The sequence below is a fragment of the Otolemur garnettii genome, unplaced genomic scaffold, assembly GCF_000181295.1.
Source record: "Otolemur garnettii isolate 467f Iridium unplaced genomic scaffold, OtoGar3 scaffold00170, whole genome shotgun sequence".
Taxonomy (NCBI): Eukaryota; Metazoa; Chordata; class Mammalia; order Primates; family Galagidae; genus Otolemur; species Otolemur garnettii.
In genome coordinates, this window is record NW_003852565.1 from 1,062,904 (window position 1) to 1,068,989 (window position 6,086).

Genomic DNA, 6,086 nt, shown 5'->3' on the forward strand with positions numbered 1-6,086 from the left:
AATTATTAGGTTATCTGTCATATTACAATATTTAAGTTTTTTATTTTATGTCCTTTAAGATACGTTAAAAAAAACACACACATCAACTGCAAACATAAAGGGGTAAAAAAGCATAATATCCAACCAGATTTCCACATTTCAGCAATACTTCACTCACTCTTTTAATAAAGTTTTAAGAAATGTCCCAATGACAGGAGCTTGAAGTATCTCTAGGCCTTTTCTTTGATGCTCAAGACGTGGCACTGGTGATGTTGTGAACAGCAGAAAAACAGGGGCTGCCAAGTGACCAAATTATGGAGACACAGGCCTGCTTCTTCCCACAGGAACACCCCAAATGGTGATGGCGAGACCGTCTCACACTCTCACTGGAGGGGAGTGACATCACGCGACGTAGCTGTACTCATCTGCCGAGGCTCAGCTGCGTTCGATGTACTGTTTGTCTATCAGAACTTCAATACACTTCTTAATCATGCTGATCCTGGGATTAAACCTAGATCTCGACTGGCTAATCCCCTCTTGAATAAGAGCATTGTGCTGAAGCACGTTTCGTGCTTTCATGACACAAACACGATAGCAGCTTGGAGATACATTTTCTGGTCCTCATCTACAGCACTTCTAGTCTGCTCCATTTCCTGTGGAGTGTCTTTCTGCATAGATGTAGTGATTTTTAATTTTGTTCTTTTACTGCTAAAGTTCATATGTAATGAAAATGAAGATTCTGCATCGATGTCTTCCTTTTCTGAATCGTGGTTAATCATTTTCACATCAAGCAATGATTTGATTGTTTCTGTCAGTTCCTTTTCATTCAACTGAGTGCTGTCTTGAAGCTCTTTACAGCTGACAGTTTCACTGTTGTTAAAGGCAAGAAGGGCAGCCATTTGGTATGTTGTGACCATGGCTACATATGGTTTGCCCAAATAGTTCATTGTAACTTCACCTGTACACAGATAATGTAACCAGGTCAGTTTCCTTCCCCTGAAATGCTGGCTGTAAAATAATTCAAACATCTGTACACTTTTCTCTAATTCCTGGGGAATCACAAATGTAGATGAAGGAGCCTGAGTTAGAGGCCACGCACCAGCCTGTAGAGCATGTATTTGAAAACTAATTCCCAAATCCATTCTGTGTCTTGATTTTTGATAAAATTGTTGAACTTATTGTTGAGTTCAGCACTGACACTCATATCTGTATACATCTGATGTAGCTTGCTGGTAACTCATAACCATGGGCTTGCTTTAATTTATGGATCATGGCTTCTTGGGAATCCATGGACACAGATAACCCATGAATTAGACGTTTTGCCAGCATTCTTGTGTAGAACTTTTGAAAAACATTTTCATCATCCATATATTTGAAAACAGTGAGGAAGCTTGTGAGTTTGTCTTCCACTTCATTCTCTGTCATCCCTTTTGCTGATTCCTTTAGTGAGTTGTCACAGTACTAAGCAAGCAGTTTAGGTGCTTTGCAAACAGACTTGGGTTCTCTGTAATTTACAACTGATGTGAGGGCCTTATCCAGTGCACTCATAAAGTGCTGATCACCATTCAAAACAGTGTCAATAAGTTGAACAAATTTACCGTGTACTTCCAAAATTGATTCCACAGATACAGTTGGCATATTTTCCTGAGTAAGGTTACTGGTTGCTCTAAGGCCCTCATCATGGATATGGATTTGCAGCTCCTGAATCCTATGAGATAAACCAGTGGACACAGCACAGAGTGAGACATACATATTTGCCATGTCATTCTCTTCTCTTGTGAAATGATATTGTGACATTCTGCGTGCAAGAACTCTAAGTGGCCTGCTACCATTCATTGTTGACATTCATGTATCACTTTAGTCTATGAACTTGCATTTAAGTATTTTCAACATCGAATTTCTTCATCTCTTAATCTACCTAGAACCTTTCCCATATACTGTGAGCAGTTTGATTCTTGTAATAAATTTGAAGCTTCTTGTTTATAATACTCTCCTGTTTCAGTCAGAAAGGGGGACTCAAATATTTCCTGATAAAACTTGAAGGGGAATTTTTTCTTATACTGTTCAACATGAACACAGCAGTCAGTAACCCCATGGATTGCTTTCTGGTTTGAGTGTTCTCCACCACGATCATTTTTTATTTCTCGGAGCAGTGTTCCTCTAAGAATGGTCTGAAGTGGTTCAAGCATCGACTTCCTCCATCCAATGCTAGCTCTCCTGTTTCCGTAAGTGGTTCCTTCATCTCTGTACCCCCACAGCCATATGAAGGTCAGCTCTGTCAATTTAGTCTTCTTAATAAACTGGGCGTTGAGGTACCTGTGTAAGCAGTCCGTAGAGCCTGTACCCTTGCTATATTCTTCCCAATACCTATGATACATAACAAGTACTTGTTCTTCAGACTCCAGAACTGTCTTGTGCAAATGCCGAATGTGATTTTCCAAAAAAATCTTAGTTTCTGTATAAAATCTTTCTCCAAGGGGTTCAGGACAGGCCACACATAAAGCATAGATATCTGAGAAGCAATCGTTCCAGGTTGCTCTTTTGACCTATTCCAACGTGACAACAGCTTTGATAGTAGTTAAAGTTTGTTCCATGTTTCATCAAAATCTGCTACTCTTGGTTTCAAGGACATTGTGCAAGGTTAGTGTTGAATCTTCTGCAGAAGTGGGGCAAGGGGAGGGGGAAGCGGCCCGAAAGAGTGAAGGACAAAGCCCCAGGTGAGGTAGGTGGGTGGCGGCGCCGGCTGTCAGCTCCGTTCCCGGATCAAAGCACTGCCTTTACCATGTGCTGAGGCCACCTCCCTGGCTGGCCACCGCCACCCATATTTGTTTATTTTTAAAGATAGAGTCTCACTCACTCTGGTGCCCTGACTAGAGTGGGTCTTCCTAGCTCACAGGAACCTCAACTTCTTGGGCGTAAGCCATCCTCTTGCCTCAGTTTTTGTTTATTTTTAGTAGAGACAGGGTCTTGTTCTTGCTCAGGCTGGTCTTAAACTCCTGAGCTCAAGCACTCTACCCTCCTTGGGCTCCCAGTGTGCTGGGATTACATGCAGGAGCCACCATGCCCCGCCACCTTCTAGTAGGTTTAGACCTTCAGGCCTCATGTCTTCCTCTCTAATCCATCCTGACACGATGCGTATGGAGTGTGAGGGATGGATCGACTCTAGTTCTTGTGCATATGGGCATTTGTTGTCCTACATCATTTATGGAAGCTGCTGTCTGTCCCCTTTGTGTATTTTTGTCAGCTTTGTTGAAAACTAATTGCCTGTGAATGCCTGAATTTATTACTGGGCTCTCTGTTCTATTCCATTGGTCTATGTCTATATTTTTAATGACAGTGCCATACTGCTTTGATTACTGTACTTCTATAGTATGTTTTGAAGTAAGGTTGTGTGATGCCTCCAACTTTGCTTATTTTGCTCAAAATTGCCTTAGTTACTCAGGATCTTTTGTTATTTCATATGCATTTTAGGATTGTTTTTTCTATTTCTGTAAAAATGACACTATAATTTTAATTAAGATTATAGTAAGGCTCAGCACCCATAGCTCAGTGAGTAGGGCACTGGCCATATGCACTGACACTGGTGGGTTTGAGCCCAGCCCAGGCCTGCTAAATAACAATAACAACTGCAACCAAAATAATAATAATAATAAAAGCCAGGTGTTGTGGCAGGTGCCTGTAGTCCCAGCTACTGGGGAGGCTGAGGCAAGAGAATTGCTTAAGCCCAAGGGTTTGAGGTTTCTGTGAGCTGTGACCCCATAGCACTCTACCAACGGTGACACAGTGAAACTCTGTCTCAAAGAAAAAAAAAGATTACATTGAATTTGCAGATTATTTTGGGTAGTATGGACATTTTAACAATATTGATTTTTCCAATCTATGAACATGTGATAACTTTCCATTTATTTGTGTCTTCTAGAAGAAGCCATAGAGTTTTAAACAGTTGAACTTCTCCAGAAAGTTGAGTTTAAATATAATGCCTCTATATAGAGGTTATAGGAATATTGGCAAAAAAACACCCCATTGTATACTTCTAATAATCTGTATTAATGCTGCTGTCCATGCCACACTGCCAGCCCAGTGTGGGAGACCAAGGGGGTTGGGGGGAGCTCTAGAGTCTCTCACCACTGAGTCTCTGAGGGACAGCAGTGAAATCACATTGCTAACGTGGAAATAACCAAATCCAAGCAATTTAACTGAGATTGTGAACACAAAAACCACGTCAAGAACTACCCAGAGTTGAAATGGGATTTCCAGGGACGTTAGGTTAGCTTCTGTCAGGCACCTGCTTGGTTCCAGGCACTCCATTTGGCGGGAACAGAGGTGGGCGTGTCCCAGCTGCAGCTGGAGCAGGTGACTGTGTCCAGCGCTGGGCTCTGGGCTGGGGGGTGGTTACTACCTGAGTGTCATGTAGGTCTATAGCTGCTGCTCTTCAAGAGCCGACTGAAAATGGTGCCAGTCCCTCCCGTGTCAGCAGGAGAAGTTAAAAAATCCCCCAGCAGGCAGGGGCCATGGCGTGCACTGAGCAGCTTGGAGGTGAGTGGGGAGGGGGTCAGTGACAGAAGTTGACAAAGAGACCCTGGGAGCCCTTTGTAGAAAAAGGCTCAAGTAGGTGACCCCAGTTCTGTAATGTAGGAATCAAAATTAGCAAATCCCACAAGAGAGGGTAAGTGGTTTTGAACAGACTCCGCGGGCAGGAAAGGAGCTTGAGGAATCTGCATGGAACTTCCTAGGAGGGAAGGACTCCTGTGGGTCATCGCGGGCCTGTCCCTCTGAGATACAGGCTGCAGCCGGGGCAGAATCTAGGGAAGGCAGGGGCAGCTCCGCCGGCCTTTCTTTTGTGGAGGGTCAGAACTATGTTGTCCGTCTGCAAAGAGCTACTGGTGCCACCGATGCTGGGAAGTGGTCAGCAGGTTACATTCTATTTGGAACCAGGGTGCATCCTCAGCGCCCACCTGAATGCTGTTGGTCCCCTGCCCCATCTGATCCGAAGGTGCCCCATGTCTTTGCAAGCGGCAGCCTTGCCCTGAGAGCCTCCCTGACTTCTATAGTGTGATAGGAATCAACCCCTGTGGGTGGACGTCCAATCAAGGAAACGTTAATGGAGACAAATTAGCAATGGTTGCCACGGTTTGTGGAATATGAATAGTTTCCTTTTATCTAAAATTGGAACCATGTTTCTTAATTTTTGAAAACTTTTATTCTTAATTGGCTAATTCTCACTAACTGAGCAAAGTCTGTCAAGAGAGACAGGGGAGGGGGGTGCTTAAAGAAATCCTCCGAGACCTGCGCTAAGAATCCCTTTTAGTCTCTGCTCCCATCCCGGCCCTTTTGTGAATCTATTATGATTCTGGTCTGTCTATGGCGGAGTTATGCTCATTTAAAGAGTCAGACTAATGCACTCACACATTGTGGTCAAACAACTAATGAGTGACATTATCTGACTTCTCATCCTAAGAGGATTGCCGTGGGTCTGTGACAGGAGAGGAAACACACACTTTCCCTTTAGAAACTGGGGTGGGACAGGGCCCAGAGTTTATCTGAACAGACCTTACCCTACAGAGGCGGCTGGGGTCTGGCCTGGTGCATGGAGATTGAATGTAGGTCACTGTGTCTGCCCCAGGATGGCTCTCTCCCTCCAACCCCCTCTATATATATATAGAGAGAGAGAGAGAATACATACAACATATATAGAAAGCATATACATATTTTAAGAGAGAGACATACACATACAGAGTGGCGATAAAGTTCATGTACAATTTAAAATAGACAATCATTTTTAATATTTAAAATATTTCATTCGTATATTCGTTCTATATATATTTTATGTATTATCTCTCTCTACATAACATGTATACTCTATAAACATACATCCTCTCTCTACACACACATGTGTGTGTAGGCTGTCTCTCTCTATATAACATGTACACTCTATAAACATACATCCTCTCTCCACACACACATGTATAATCTGTCTCTCTCTATATATAACATGTACACTCTATAAACATACATCCTCTCTCCACACACACATGTATAATCTGTCTCTCTCTATATAACATGTACACTCTATAAACATGCATCCTCTCTCCACACACACATGTATA

General features: G+C 42.9%; 1 pseudogene; it reads right to left on the reverse strand.

The window, feature by feature from the left end:
- Positions 1-381: 381 nt before the first annotated feature.
- Positions 382-2,611, reverse strand: LOC100940774 (annotated as a pseudogene).
- Between the last annotated feature and the right edge of the window lie 3,475 nt (positions 2,612-6,086).